The sequence below is a fragment of the Phascolarctos cinereus genome, unplaced genomic scaffold (assembly GCF_003287225.1).
Source record: "Phascolarctos cinereus isolate Bilbo 61053 unplaced genomic scaffold, phaCin_HiC Scaffold_3;HRSCAF=262, whole genome shotgun sequence".
NCBI classification, from domain to species: domain Eukaryota; kingdom Metazoa; phylum Chordata; class Mammalia; order Diprotodontia; family Phascolarctidae; genus Phascolarctos; species Phascolarctos cinereus.
The window spans coordinates 159,216,267-159,233,428 of NW_027555736.1; the positions used below are offsets into that span (position 1 = coordinate 159,216,267).

At 37.2% G+C, this 17,162-nt stretch overlaps 1 protein-coding gene and 1 pseudogene across 1 annotated transcript in view; one reads left to right on the plus strand and one right to left on the minus strand.

Moving 5' to 3' along the window:
• The window catches only part of UNC13C (unc-13 homolog C), a 705,000-nt gene that overhangs the window by 369,779 nt on the left and 318,059 nt on the right, over positions 1-17,162 (minus strand). The gene's annotated exons all lie outside the window — the stretch shown is intronic.
• LOC144456222 (BPI fold-containing family A member 1-like) lies at positions 1,150-15,441 on the plus strand (annotated as a pseudogene).

A 17,162-nucleotide genomic window follows, 5' to 3' on the forward strand; every position in this document is an offset into this window, starting at 1 on the left:
CTAAAAACCCAAGATCCTATTAACTTCCAGAGACTCTCTACCAAAGTACAGAGGGGTTACAATGGCTATTCTCAGAAAGAACAGCTACACCTGTGAAATCACAGACCATTAAAGTAATAAAGTAATAAGTTCAATATTCACCTTGAGAAAAGCTAGCCCCAGATTTATAATTCTACTACTGCTATAAAACATCTGTAAGACACAGAAGAAAATAGAATTGAAAGTTTTAAAGAATTGTTTTTCTAAGGTGAAGTTTTTATTCTTTTTGAGACAACTCAATATATATTTGCCATGCATTCAAGAATGAACATTTAATTTTGATTATCATTCTCAAATGGTTAAAAATGTAAATACCACCTGTCAACGTATTTGAAATTAACAATTTCTGTAAAAATTTTAGAAACGCAAGGGATTCTAGAGATCTTCTAGGCCAGTCTTATCATTTTAAGGATGAGGAAACTGAAGCTCAGGAGCTAAAGCTGCCCAGGGTCCCATAGCTAGTTAGTGTCACATCTAGGGCAATACTCCAGGACCTCTGCCCCAAGTCCACTGCTCTACTCCACTTATAAATCATTTAAATAACTCATGGATTAATTTCAGGCATCAGAGTTTTACAGATGCTACCATCTCTTATCAACAGACACTGTCTCCATTTCTGTCCAGATGAAAAGAAACCTTTTGTTCTGGTTCACTGAGCATAATTAGCAGAAAGCAAGGTTCATCAGCTGATTCCAAAGGCAGCAACTTTATAGTCCTTTAGTGATGAAGTAAGAATATTTACTGGAGAGCTAAGAGTGTGGCATATGAGAGTCCAAGGAATAAAAATTAAAGGAAAAAAAAACAGAATAACAGAGTTAGGATAAACAACTGAAAAAAACCCTCACCCATCACAGTGGAAGTTGCCTTCATTGATTAAATAAAATTCTTCATTCTTCTGTGACAGTGGCAAAATGACCTTGCTGGACAAATGCTGTTCCTTCCTTTAAGTTTCTTCATAAATTTATGATTTTTAAACAATTTGTTCTCATTGGCCATGGTGGGCCTTGTCCTGCTACCAGAAGGCTGAGGTTGGTGAATCTCTTGAGCTAGGGAGCTCTAAACTGCAGTGGGCTAAGCCAGTTGGGTGTGCCCTCTAAGTACAGCATCAATATGGTGGCCCCAGAGCAAGGGGCCACCAGGTTATCTAAGGAGGGAAGAACCAGTCCAGACTGGACAAGAAACATGAGCAATCCCTGCTCTTTTAGCCTGAACAAGATAAGAAACCCAAGGTGGGTAAAAGAAAAAAGAGAAAAGAAGAGAACAGGAAAAAGAAAAGAAAAAAGAAAAGAAAATTCTTAGACATAAGCTCAGTTTATAATAATGCCCCCCATCCCTCACTAAAAACACCACTCTGTATTTAGATTCAGTGGCAGTTGGGTGGTACAGTGAATAGCGTGCCAAGCCTGAAGCTGAGATAACTCATCTTCCTGAGTTCAAATCTGACGCAGATACTTACTAGCTCTGTGATCCTGGGCAAGTGGCTTACCTCTGTTTGCCTCAGTTTCCTCCTCATCAAAATGAGCTGGAAAAGGAAACAGCAAACCACTCCAAGAAAACACCAAATGGGGTCATGAAGAGTCAGGCACAACTGAAATGACTGAACAACAACTAAAAGGTTTAAAGGAAAATTTCTGTTGATGATGGAAAAATAGTAATCTTTGTCATTTTATGGAAGAAAGCTCAGGTCTCTAATTCTTTTTAGTTCTATCTTGCTCAATTTTTCTTAATGACGGTACTTTCTTTCCTTATTTCTAAGGAATTATTTGGGGGAACTAAGAAAAAACACCTTACCATTCAGTGTTCATATCTTTCCTAAAGTTAATGCCTGCCATTTGCAATTATAGATGTACATATGTGTGTATATTTCCATACATGATTATATGTAGCCTCACAGTATGATGTCCCAAATATCTCAGTGCAACTTACACCTTAATAAGTACATAGTACGTATAGCATATGTGTATATATATATACATATATATACACACATATATACATATATGCATATACATACACATATGTGTATACACACACATATATGGATACTCAAATTATTGGGCTTGTTTGTTTTTGTAATCAATGAGATCAGCTCTATAGTTGATCCTATTCAAGTACAAATATACAAACTAAACTACCAAATTGATTTTCTAAGATCGGTTTTTTGTTATATAAAATAACCCTATTTCCTCTTCCATTCCAGCATAAATAAGCACAGCTTAACTCAGCCTGAGATGGATTACTCCACATATAGAAATATTCTGAGGTTTTATCAAAGTTACTGCTACCTGACATTGATGGAAACATGAGGTACTGGAGATGTAACAAATGTGAAGCTATAAGAAGGCTGATAGAAGGGGAGAAATAACTGTTCAGAAACTAGAAACTGCCTCTGTAGTCTTGGGGCACATTTTGTAAGTCCTCACCACCTGCTTTTTCCTCAACTCCTTGCAATATGATTTCTATCCTCAACATTCTCCTGAAAAAGTCAAGCACCCATTATCAGCTCTGAAAATTGGTGGTTCTAGTTAACTTAAAGTTTGAGACCAGCGGTGGCTAACGCTGTGTAGATTCTGGGAATCATGAGGGGGGAAAACTCTGTCTCTGCCTCTTACTCTCTCTCTCTCTCTCTCTCTCTCTCTTTCTCTCTCTCTCTCTCTCTCTCTCTCTCTCTCTCTCTCTCTCTCTGTCTCTGTCTCTGTCTCTGTCTCTCTCCATACACACACACACGTATATATAAATATGTATATATGACACACACATATACATATGTATACATGTATGTATGCACACATAGGATATAAGCATACATATCCTATACATGGGCATATATGCATATAAATACATATACATCCATGTGTATACATGCATATATTTGTGTGTATATTTATATTAGATCATATTCCGAGAACTCCCAGACTGAATCGTAGAGGACCACTACAAGGAAAGAGTATTGTAGATCACCTGTTGTGATCATTGCCACTTCTCACTTTATAGTATTTATTTTCTCAAACACAATCAAGTGAGGACTTAAAGAAATGAAACATGAATTATTGTTTCTTTAAGTATTAATTTTTAGAGTGACTAAAGATTCAAAACCAGACCTAAAAAAAAAAACAATTTGAAATGGAGAGACAAGGTATTGCAGTTTTCTATATATTTGCAATTTAGGGTAATTATTTTCCCATCTCTGTTTCAAAGTCATGTGGTATTGACATATGCTTTTATAAGATACTGGAGGGTTAGGATTGAATAGTGACTTTTCAGCTGAGTGAGAAAAGCAGGCACTAGTAGTGACCTGAAGTGTTCATATAAAATCCATAGACAAATATCATCTTGGTGTTTCTATAGCCAAAGCAACTAGGCCCTTCCTTTGTTGACCTTAAGCTTCATTCTTCCCTCTTGAGACATTTTTTCCTAACTGGCAACTTCTACCTTCTGATTCTCCAGTATTATGACACTGACCAAGACTGGTCTTGATGTTTGTTTCACTTGTATAAAATGTTGTAAGGATGGCACACCTCTTCCTACAGAAGAAAGCTATTTGTTGTAGACAGAACTTATCAAACTGTTAGATCTGAACTATCTTCTTTCCCTTCAATTCTCTATGGCCTTGGTAGCATACATAAACAGATTTAGAACAAAAGTAATTTTAATTAATTGTTCTTTTCATAATGTGGACACACACAATATGAGCTTACTCCAAATGGATGAGAAAAGGAAAAAAAAAGACAAGTAGGAAACGCTTATTCAGGGGTCACCAAGGTATAGTGAAAAGAGTGATCTGAAAGCTTTGGCGTTACCATACATGAACCTGGAGTGGGTGACACCGACTTAACTTGGACAAGCGTGTTATGTTTGTGATCTCCAGAGAAATTTCTGGGAGGTCAGATGCCTGCAGGAAACATGACATATGGCCTCAAAAAACCCCATCAAAAACAAGGGCAAAACTGCCATTCAGTGGTCACTCATCAGACAGTGTATTAGAAGCATGATGCAGAACAAATTGAATCTTTCAAGAAAGGGAAACTAGAGTTTTCCTCATATGGGACTAGGATCTAATGAAGAAGGATGACAATGGTGTCTGCCAAGATCTGCTTCATGTTAGAGGAAAAACCTATCCCCATTGAAAGCAAAACCTGCTGAGAGCCTTACTCAGTTCATGACTGTCTGGAGACACTGGACAGGTCTCTGGGGAGTAAGATGGGGAGAGAGATCTTCATTTTCCAAGAACTCTGTTATGAACTGTATTTTGTTTTCTTTGGCCTGTTAATAAAATGCTTCTTCTTTGAGTACAAAGACCTGCATACTTACAAGGAGACTTGTTGTCATCAATGTGTGGTGCCATAGAATAATTTTCCCAGAACTTCTGGGTGGGAGCTATGAACTAGAGAGATTTTTAAAAAATACCCTATATGTGCCTGGCCCTTAATATCACGTTAGACCCTACCTTCACAGTTACACATTTGCTCTGTTTGTTGTTGCTCAGTCATTTTTGCAGTCATGTCTGACTCTTTAATCTCATCTGGGGTTTTCTTAACAAAGATACTGGAGCAGTTTGCCATTTCCTTCTCCAGCTCGTTTTACAGATGAGAGAACTGAAGCAAACAGGGTTAAGTGACTTGCCCAAGGTCACACAGCTAGTCAATGCCTGAGGCCAGATTTGAACTCACAGAGATGAGTCTTTCTGACTGCAGGCCTGGTACTCTATCCACTGCAGAACCTAACTGCCACATACTTAGTCTTAAATGGGTAGATTTATATTAATATAACCTCAAGAGGTGGAAATTTTACATATGCAATTGGCTCATTCATTTTGGATATAGGTTAGTAGCCAGTCAGTCATCGACCATTTATTAAGTGCTTACTGTCTGCTGGGCAATGTGTCAAGCCCTGGAAATGGAAACAAGTTAGTAACTAAGGTGCCTGGAATAATGTATAGGAAAGTACACTTGGAGTCAGGAAGACCTCGGTTCAAATGCAGCTCTGACAGTTACTAGATGACCACAGGCAACGTCCTTAATCTCTCTCAGTCCCAGATAACTATCAGTGACCACAAGTTAAAGATGAGTTGCTGATCTTCGTTGGTAAAGGGAATTGGCCCACTGGGAGTTCTTTATACCATTAACTCACATATCTAGACGTCTTCCCCCCATAAAACCTCTAATATTTTATTCACTAAATAATTAAGTAATTAATTCTTTCTGTATATAAGGTCCATCTTGTCTCCATTAAGGTGTGTAGATTCTTAAAATCTAGCCACTGCTTAGATTCTTACAATCTAGCCAATAGCTTACTAACATTCAGACTCCTTGAGAGTCTGCCCAATATGATGGATGTTCTAATAAATCTTGTCTTTGGCTGAAAAAAAGATAATTAAGTAATTAAGAATAACAGTTAACTAAATAATAAGATGTCTGATTAAAGAGACTGAGTATGTAGACAGGTGAGTGTGAGATGGCAATTTGTATAGCTCTAGCCAGAATATGTCTATTGTTAATGTGTATGTTCATTTTATTAAAGTGGGCTAAAAGAAACTGCTAAGAATTAGGTCACGTCATCTTTGTTTCTCTAAAGCTGAAAAAACCCCACATATCCTTTGTTACATTTCTTCTCTGGAGCATTCACTATAATACCCAACAATCTGATACAATTTTGTCTCCAACAAATAGCCTTTTTTATGTAATAATGCAATCTTTTGTCATGTAAAACTATAAGACCATTTTCAAAACAAGTAGTACTAGATTTATTCCTTCCTTTTATTCTTCCAAAAGCAATTATATTGTCTCTGAAGTAATTCAACCATTGATGCTGACATATACAGATACCACTATCCCTCCCTTAATGGAAAAGATGAGACATTACCTGGAAAGTCTCAGCATGACTTCTAAGATTTGTCCTGTTTCCCTAAGCAAGATCTGATTACGGGGGCAGTGAAACAGGAAACTACTAGAAGTTATTGATCATCAGTGGCGGTTACAGAATTCCCTTTTTGGATCCAACTAGCTACTCCACTCACCCAAATCCTCTCTGACTTCAAAGAGGCAACATGGTATAGTGGAGATGACAGTGAATTTCAACACAAGAAGATTTGTGTTCACATCCTGCCTTAGATGCTAGTTGAGTGACCTTTATTACGTCACTAAACTTCTCTCTGACTCAACTCCCCCAACTGTAAAATGGAGATTAGACCATACCTACTTCACTGGCTTGTCATGAAGTTCAAATGAGATGATGTATGTAAAACACTTGGAGACTTTAAAGAGCCATAGAAATGTCCCCCTTGGGTCTATAATAGGCCATCCCTATCATTTTATGCATTATGGTGTTTTTGACTTTCATTTTACTATTTGCTATGGATCTCCTGTACCTCCAAAAATAATGGGTCCATCCTGAGATATAAGACAAATATCATTTAAAGACACAACATATTTTTTCATCATATGTTTAATGAGGGTGAGAGTTAGGACTAGACCTATTATTTTATTGAAACAAAGAATCTTCACGGTGAGGAAATGGACTCCACCAATGTAGATACACACCTGCTCCATTACTCAGAGTTGTCTGGAGGCATTGAGAGGTTAAGTTAGTTGCCTAGGGATCACAGAGCCAATATGTGTCAGAATGGGAACTTGAGCCCAGTTCCTTCCGATTTTGAGGCCAGTTTTCTACTTACTATGCCACACTGCCTCTCATATTAAAGTAATTTTGTAATGAGAAGGTAGTATGGCAAAATAAGTCAATAGGTTGGTCTTAGAGACAAGAAGCCCTGGCTCAATTCTACCTCTGATATATACATATTGGCTGTAGGACCATGACAAGTCATTTAAGTTCTCGGTGCCACTGGTAACCTTTGAAGACTAAGTTATAAATGAATCATTTATTTAGATCATTTGAAAGAATTTCTAGAGGGGACGTGCATAAAGGTCTGGATGAAAAAAAAATAGTAAACAGTAAAAATATGAAACATAGCGAAGTATAAATACGAAAGCAAAATCTGAGATACCATACCAGAAACTATGCATCCTTAGGAGATCTACCTAAGGAAAAAGCTATTTCATGCCTGATGGTCCTTTTTAATTCAGTACCTTAAAGCAAAATTTCCAATCTTTAACACAAGATTAATATTCTGATATGTATATGGATCTATGATTTCATAGACACAACTGCTCCCTCCAGCAATGCAGATTGCAACCTATCCAATCCATGCCTGCCTACCTGGGGTCATCCAAAGACATGGGCATGGAATAGACAATGGACAACTGAAGTAATAAATAAATAAATTAAATACACAAATAGATACATAACTAGACAAATAGATAGACAGATTAAAAAAACAATATTTGTTTTAGCAGCCAGGTGTCACAGTGGACAGAGTACTGGACTTGGAGTCAGGAAAATCTGGGTTCAAAGCCTGCCACAGACAAGTTAAGTTAGTTGCCCAAAGTATTAGCCATGCGACTTTGGGCAAGTAACAACTTTCCTCAACCTCAGTTTCTTCATTTATAAAATGAGAATAATCTTAGCACCTATATCACAGGGTTATTGTAAGGATCAAATGAGATAACATGTACTTTACAAACAATAAGCCACTCCTTAAATGCTAGCTATGTTATTACTAATGACATTTAAACTATATATAATCTCATAATTATTTCCTTATCTAAAAGCTCTGGTAAGGGTTGTTAATGTATTTCCTTGGTATACCTCATAAATTTCTTGTTGAGGGTCAGTTTGTCTTTATGGATGTTATTAAAAGGATCATTTGTATGCCTTATCATTTCAGGAAATGTCAATTTCTACATAGCACGTGTCATTCAGGTTGGCTCACCTACTGCAACACAGATTCAAGCAAGAAAATTTTGAATTCATATTGAGTTTTATGTCTTTGTGTTTAAATGAAACTCTTCTAGCTAATTAAAAAACATACAGGAACAGCTAGATGGCACAGTGGATAGAGCACTGGCCCTGGAGTCAGGAGGACCTGAGTGCAAATCCGACCTTAGATACTCACTAGCTGTGTGGCCCTGGACAAGTCACTTAACCCCAATTGCCTGGCCAAAAACAAAAACATACAAAACCCTTCATGTTGCCTTTCTTGGGTAGATTTTTAAATACCTCAAAATTGTATCAATGTGGGATTAAAACAAGCAAAATCTTTTATTGGGTTTAAAATTGTAACAACACAGCTCTTTCTTATTTTGTACTTACTTTCCTGAATAAAATGCCATTCCTTACTACCCTGATATGTCCACCCTGAAATATGTATCCTATGTCTCCTTTCTAAAGCAGTAATTAGAAATTCTGGTTACCTTGGGTGAAGATCATAAACCATACCTGAGGCAAAGGGAAGAGGGACTTTGGGAAGAGACCTAGGAGGTCAATACCCAAGTCCCCATGGCAATTCAAACAGAGGCTAACTTCTTATTTCAACTAATTATTCTTGCTCACTAAGTACTAAATTTAATTGTTTCTACCTTCTGAAGAAGTACAAATGTTGCTAATGTCCTGTAAACCATGGATAAATTTCTATCAATCCACCCTAGCAATAATTCTGTTTTTCACTAAAGGCTCAGGGATTTTCATCTGTTAAAGTATTTTAAGTATGTATTGGTTTCTCCAGGAACTGGAAAAACCAGGTTCCTTTTATTATGGAAAGAAGAGCCAAGGTCTGATCATTAGAAGAGTATAAAATGACACAGTCACTCTGTAGAAACCATAAGAACCCCAATTTATATTGAGGTACAGAGTCAAGGCATGTCAAAGTAATGTTGTCCTCCAATCCTTCAAGAACTCTCATTCATAGGTTTATAATGTCCCTTCCCCCATAAATTCTCAAATTTGTAGTTTCTTCCAGGTCTATACAGAGTTTTCCTCCCAAAAATACTATGAAGTAATTAGTGCAAATATTAGTGCAAAAATTATGTATGGGAAAACCAAGTCTCACACAACCAGTAAACACCTGCAGCGTGATTCAGACAAATGCCTCCTGACTCTAAGTCCAGTCCTTCCTGGCCTTCAATTCTCTCTTCTGGACAATGAGGAAGTTGGCCTAGATGAATCCTGAGGTCCCTCCTAACATACCACCTACCTCACAGAGTTGTACGGATCAAATGAGATAATGTACCAACTCATGGTATTTTGCCAACCTTAACGTGCTACACAAATGCTAGGTCATCTCACTCCAAGTTCTTTTTCCTTTCTAACACACCACACTGCTTTTCTCCTCTATTTACCATTTCTTCTTCTTAGTCTTCACAACTGCTTTTCCTTCATCCTTTTCTTTTACATTATTTTGCTTTAACTTGACAGAACTATCTCCTTCCTCCTCCTTTCATATTCCATGTTTTTTGTCCCATATCAATGTTCAAAACCCCCAGGGCCGATGAGAAACCCCAAATCTAATACCAATTTCCCACCCCTTAAGCTACAACCTATCCCTTTTCCCTAGATGTAAATTTCCACTCTCCTATAGAGCAATCTTCACATCCTTCCTTCTGCTCTCACAACACAAACTTCATACCCAACTGCTATATGCCCAGTTCTCATGGCCTGATCCCCTTCCTAAGCACTTTAATCTCTGCTTATAGACTTTTCCTTTTCTCTGAAATCTTCCTATATTCCAACCCAAATATCTCAAACCTTTCCTTATCTTTCAGTGACCACACTCCTCCCCTTGCCTAACCCTCAATTCTCATCCTGTCAAAACCTCTACTCTCCCCATCCTTGTATTCCATTTCTCCCTTCTACTCCAAATGTCATATCTTGGATTCGATCCTTATTTCCTTTCCCTAAGCCCCAACACTTACTCCTCTATCTCCATACTTCTCCCATATCTATCTCCTCCCTCACTTTTCCTCACAATCCACCCTTTCCTCAATGATTACACCCAGTCCTAAACCTTCCTCCAATGCCCACAATCCTATATGCTCCCTCTCCTCATCTCTGCCTTCTTGCTTCCTTCGAGCTGCAGTTAAAATCTCACTGTCTACAAGAAACCTTTTCTAATTCCCTTTTATTCTACTTCCTTCACTCTTTCCATTATTTCAAATTTTTCCTGCATATAACTTTTAAAAAATACTTAGTTGTTTGCCTATTGTTCTTTTATTAGAGCTCCATGAGAACAGAGACTGTCATTTGCTTTTTTCTGTATCCCCAGTGCTTACATAGTGACTAGCACATAGTAGGCACTTAATACATTTTTACTGACTAACTATGCTAATCCTACACCTCATATCCAGAATTCCCATATCTCAATCTTTAAACCCCTTTTATTTGTCCTCAATGCCTGCAGACCTGTCTTCTATCTTGACACCTACACTTCTGATCCTTTCCCAGTGCCCCAGCCCTCTCACCTCAACCCTTTTTTTCCCCCAAATCCCTAAACAAATACCAAAAAAAAAAATCAAAAGTTAACAGCAACCCCATAGAAATAAAGTTCAAGCCTTAAAAAACAGGGTCTTAGACTGAGTGAGTTTTAGAATGACTTCCCTTGTTTTTTTCATTGATCTCACACCACGGAAATTGACTCTGTAAATGGAGATATGTCAACTTTAATAAAGTGTACCTGAATATATAACTTATGTAAGGTACAGATATTTTTTGTTATTTTTAGAACGCAAGCTCCTTGACACCATGTCTTCCAATTACCACCACAAGATCCTCTCCAAAACAGTCTAATTCAGGTAGCTCAGAGACAAAGTGAACACTTGAAGGATCTTATAAAGCCAAGAGTATCATACTCAGTCTTTCTCCTACCTTATGGCTAAGTTAATCTATTCATTCTTTTTCTCTGTTATAACTACAACTAGACTAAGCAAACAGTGACTCCCTTACCTGATCTTAACATTCCCCAATTTTTTAAATTTTCTTGTGTTCTGTTTTTTTCATCTAAGCATGGAACTCCCCACAAAACAACTTCCTTTATTAAGACAAATTGGACTTGCCCCGTACTTTATGGTCTTAGACATTTGCCCAGGGTCAAGCAGATAGTATGTCAGAAGACTTGAACCTAGATCTTCTTGAATCAGTTGGAAATTTATCCATTATGCAACACTGCCTCTCCAGAAATCAGAAGAAGGCATTCCTTTCTATTAGCTTCATAAAACTCTGTCTCTGTCTCTGTCTCTGTCTCTCTCTCTCTCTCTGTCTCTCTCTCTCCCTCTCTCTCTGATCTGTTCTCGGACATAATAGATGTCCTTTGATCTTAGCCTGGAGGAAGGATGTTATCCATAAAGGAGGAAATTATCATCATAGCCCCAAGTGGAAGGAGCCATTTGGACTCAAAACGGCATCAGCCTTTTATATAGCAATTCAGTTCTCATATTACAGCTTAATCCCTCCAACTCTGACCTACCAAATGGAAATTCTGTGAGAGATTCAACTTTCACATTTCCTGTTATTGATTAATTATGAAGCAAGAAGTCCATTTCCATTAGAATATTGGCATCCAACTCATTATTGAGTCAAAAATGCTAAACCTATTAGCTTTATTTTTGATTGCAGGATGCAGGCAGATGTTAGGTTACAGTCCTGGAGACAAACTCAGTTGCATTTAATAATGACACCTTCACGTATAGAAGAGCTGAGGATCCCAAACAGTCCCCAACAATTTACTTTTGATTAGGTTTTCTTTGTAGTGTTGGGCTGTACTATTTAAAATAACCTTGTGTCAGAGACAAAGACACAGTGAATAAATGAATAGAAATAGGTATTGAATTCCATGATTAGGATCATTTTCTGACAAAGACCACTAGCATTAAAAATAACTGTCTGAAAGATGTCTCCAAACTTTATTGCACCTTGTACCATTCACATCTGGCACCTTGTACCAGATGCACAGGGCCAGAATGTATACTGAAGGATCATCCAGTCTTCCCTTGCCCCTAAATTCTTTCTTTTCTACCTACTCCCCAACTCATATGCCATTAGACTATAAAGACATATTATGTCTTAATGGAAAAAAACACAGGCTCAGTAGTCAGTTCAAATTCTGTCTTTAATGCCGACTACCTGGGTGACCTTGGGCAAGTAGTGATTTCAATTTCCCAAGCCTCAGTTTCCTCAGCTGGAAAAATAAAGGGTTGGACAAGATAACCTCTGAGATATTTTCTAGCTCTAGATTTATAATATTATCATTCCCTAAGGTTATAGATTTTATTTCATTCCCACTCAGCGCGCGCACGCGCACACACACGCGCGCACACACACACACACACACACACACACACACACACACACACCTTTAATGACCACAGTCCAAATTCCTTAGCCTGACATTCAGGGGCCTCCATTAGTTGAGCTCAGCCTATCTTTTCTTTCTAAAATAAGTTTGTATTGATTGTTTTTATATCGCCTATCACCTCTCCCCCTTTTCCCTGCCCATCTTTAACTACTTTTTGTCTTCTCCTTTCCTGATATTTCTCCATAAGAAATCAAGCCTAACTGAACCACGCCCATTTCCTAAGCATGCTTTATATCTCACTGACCACTGTTCGACTTCTCTTCATGGTGCTGCTTTACTCTCCAATGCCTAACTTCAACTGAGTCTCTACCATAACAAAACAATACCATCCCCTTTCAAGGCCTAGATCACGTACAACCTTCCCTTACCAATTCATCTGGAAGTATTTCAAAGAGTGTTATAAGGGAATGAATACCAGAGGTCACCTAGCTCATTTTACTACATAAAAACTAAGGGCCAGGCAGCTGAAATGTTTTGTTGAAGTCAAATAGCTAGGTCATGGTAGGCATAGAAGGTACACCCAGATCTCCTGACTGCCAGTCAGTATCTTTTCTACTTCATCACATTCCCTCCTTCCCTTGAGCCATCTATGATTCTTAATTTGTTCAACTCACATGGGACTTTACCATGAAGTATTTGAACATGTATCCTGTTTTCTCTACTAAAAAGTGAGCTCCTTGAAGGCAGGGATCATGATATATAGATTTAGATATACATGTACACATAAATACACACATATATAACTATATATTTATATATATACACATATATAATTTTATGTATATATATGCATACGTACAAATATATACATATATATACAACATACACATATGACACAATACATATATATAATGGTATAATAGTCATTCGGGCAAGGCTTGGACTGGATTGAGAACCTAAGTTTCTATTTCTTCCCAGATTAAGAACCAGAAAGGTAGATATTGTTTTATATAATAGTTTTAAATCTTTCTAGAGAGGGGTGTGGAGAAGAGAGGGGAAAAAGAGAGAGACAATAATAGAAACAGAGAGAGACAGAGAAAGAGACCCAGAAGAGACAGCTGAAAAGGAAGAAGTCCACAGCTAGGCCAAAATAATTTATGGCAGTAGGTAATGGGCAAAAAGAGATTAGGCTGAGTAGCAATCAAGGAGGGCCATCACAGGCATCTTGGGCTGGTCAGTTTGGACTGTGGCCCCCATTGTGTCTGCTTCTTCAAGGACTGAGGGAAATATCAACAAAAGGTTTATTCTCTTTCCCCAAGAATCCTTCCTAAGGAAAAAAAATTGAAGGAATTAGAATAGGCGATGAAGAAACAAAGCTATCACCCTTTGCAGATGATATGATGGTACACTTAGAGAATCAGGTAAAAAATAATTTGAAATAATAAACAAATTTAGTAAAGTTGCAGGATATAAAATAAAACCACATAAATCATCGGTTTTTCTATATATTACTAATAAAGCTCAGAAGCAAGAGTTAGAAAGAGAAATTCCACCTAAAATAACTGTAGACAACATAAAATATTTGGGAGTCTACCTGCCAAGACAAACCCAGGAACTATATGAACACAATTACAAAACACCTTTCACACAAATAAAGCCAGATCTAAACATCAGTTGCTCATGGGTAGGCAGAGCTAATATAAAATACCTAAATAACCTATAACCTATAACACAAATTACCTAAATTAATTTACTTATTCAGTGTCATACCTATCAAACTACCAAAAATTATTTCATAGAGCTAGGAACAATAATAATGAAATTCATCTGGAAGAACAAAAGGTCTAGAATATCAAAGGAATTAATGAAAAGAAATGAAAGAAAAAGGTAGCTTGGCTGTACCAGATCTAAAACTGTAGTATTAAGCAGCAATTATCAAAACTACTTGGTACTGGCTAAGAAACAGAGTGGTGGGTCAGTGGAATAAGTTACGTACATGAGACACAGTAGTCAATGACTATAATAATCTACTGTTTGATAAACCCAAAGACTCCAGATTTTGGGATAAGAATTCACTATTTGACAAAAACTGCTGGAAAAACTGGAAAAATGGTATGGCAGAAACTAGGCATAGACCAACATCTTACACCACATACCAAGATAAGGTCAAAACAGGTACATGATTAGACATAAAGGCTGATAGTATAAGCAAACTAGGAGAGCAAGAAATAGTTTACCTGTCTGATCTATGGAGAAAGGAAGAATTTATTACCAAACAAGAGATAGAGAACATTATAAAATGAAAAATGGATAATTTTGATTACATTTAATTGAAAAGTTTTTGCACAAACAAAGCTAACGCGACCAAGATTAGAAGGAAAGCAGAGGCTGAGATTTACTCTAGCTGTCTTGTCAATACAAGTGTTACAAATGCTTAGATTCCTTAAGAGTCTAGCCAATATGGTCGATCTTTAATAAACCTTGTCTTTAGCTGAAAGAAGGCTTGGGTCGAATTCATTTGGGCAAGACCCTCATGTTGCTATTTCAGGGTCCCAGCACTCCTAAACCTCTAAACTTCAACATATCCACTGTGTCACCTAGCTGCCTAGAGGAGCAACCATTTCATCACCACCATTTGCCAAAGTTTACACAGCCAACTGTTGAACACAAATACACCCAGAAATCTTAAGAAACTCTCCTTTGTGGAAGCTATGCACACTATTCAAGGTGGATTGCTTGGAAATTTGCATGCAAGAGTGAATACCAAGTTTTTTGGCCTGGAGTTTTCTTTGATTAAAGTTATAGAGGCCCCAATCTTTGATATTAATATTATACAAAGTGAAGACTGACATCAGCTATCAGCAACGTTCCCTACAACCTTGGACGTGGAAACAAATAAAAAGTTTCTTGGAAATATTGACTTCATAATAGAAGTGAACAACAAATTTCAAATTGGAATACAGATGGATGAAAATGAAGATGATTACCTGGTCATTCAGGACTGTAACACTGACTTTGTCAGTTTACAAGTCAAAACCCACAGTAGGGTACTCAATCTTATCCACAATGCACTTACAAGCGTTCTGGATGCTGCAGTCCCCCGACTGGTAGAGGAAGCACTCTGCTGGGTAGTCAGCACATGCTTACCGAAATTAAGTGTTAAGCTGAAACTAGCTCTTGTGGATGCACTAATATGTATATATGATCTTAGTATTAATTAATAACCTTCCAGAAAGCAGACCAACTTTTTTCCAAACAGGACTTCAGGGCCAGAGACAAATTGCTGTATTTGGCATCAGAAGAGATAAAATGTGTTGTATCTGCCAGGGTCCATCAAATTCTTTTCCCTTGTATTTGGAGCCATTTTCCTTGCATGAATATTCTCTCTGGGAAATATGATTTCTCTTACAATAAACTTCCACTGTCTAAGCAAAAAAAAAAAAAAGCAGAAATCTGGGAAATATTTTTATAGCTAGTCTCTCTGATAAAGGCCTCATTTCTAAAATATATAGAGAAGGGAGTCAAATTTATAGGAATACAAATCATTCCTCAATTGATAAATGGCCAAAGGAAATGAACAGGCAGTTTTCAGATGCAGAAATTAAAGCTATCTACAGTCATATAAAAATGCTCTAAATCACTATTGATTAGAGAAATGCAAATTAAGACAACTCAGAGGTACTATATCATACCTATCAAATTAGCTAATATGACAAAACAGGACAATGATAAAGGTTGGAGGTGTGGGAAAATTGTAACACAAATGCATTGGTGGTGGAGTTGTGAACTCATCCAACCATTCTGGAGAGCAATTTGGAACTATGCCCAAAGGGCTGCAAAACTGTGCATACCCTTTGTCAACATCACTACTAGGTCTGTGTCCCAAAGAGATCATAAAAAAGGAAAAAGGTACCAAATATATGCAAATATTTGTAGAAGCTCTTTTTGTGGTGGCCAAGAATGGGAAATTGAAGAAATGCCCATTAATTTGGGAATGGCTGAACAAGTCGTGGTATATGCATGTAATGGAATATGATTGTTCCATAAGAAATGATGAACAGGCAGATTTCAGAAAAACCTGGAAAGACTTACAGGAAGTGAAGTGAAGCAGAACCAGGAGACCATTGTACACAATAACAGTCACATTGTGTGATGACCAACTTTGATAGACTTAGCTCTTCTCAGCAATGCAATGATCTAAGACAATTCCTAAAGACTCATGGTAGAAACTGCTATCCACATCCACAGAAAGAATTATGGAGTGTGAATGCATATCAAAGCATACTATTTTCTCTTTTTTGTTTTTTCTTCTTCACAGTTTTTCCTTTTTGTTCTGATTCTTCTTTCACAATATGACTAATGGGGAAATATGTTTTATATGACTGTACATGTCTATACCTATTAGATTGCATGCTGTCTTGGGGAGGGGAGAAAGGAGAGGGGACATATTTAGAACTCAAAATCTTATAAAAGTGAATGCTGAAAACTAAAAATTAATTAATTGAAAAAAAAAGAATCTCCAAGTGTCTCTCTATTAACAGGTACTGTAGGATAGTCTGCTTACTTTTTTATTCAGATGTTTCTGCTGACCTGAATTTTGCCTCTACCATAAAGAAGCCAGGAGTTAGCTAAAGATAAACATACATTCAAATTAAAGCAGAAAGTCAAACCTCTGCCTAAATGTTAGGGATGTTCCTGTCTTGGGGCACTGAGCAATTATGAATATACTCCAAATTTGTTGTTTAATATAAACTCCATAATGTAGCAGAAGAGGGAATCACATGAACCTGAGGGGCCATTTTATTACCCTTAGGCTAAAAGAAAAGAAATAACTAAAATAACGGTAATAGAGAATGGAAAATTAAATCTCTAGAAGCAAAAGGGGGTAGGAAGAAGAGAACAGAGGTGCTGGCCATTTCTTCCACTTGAGTTTTACTAGCAT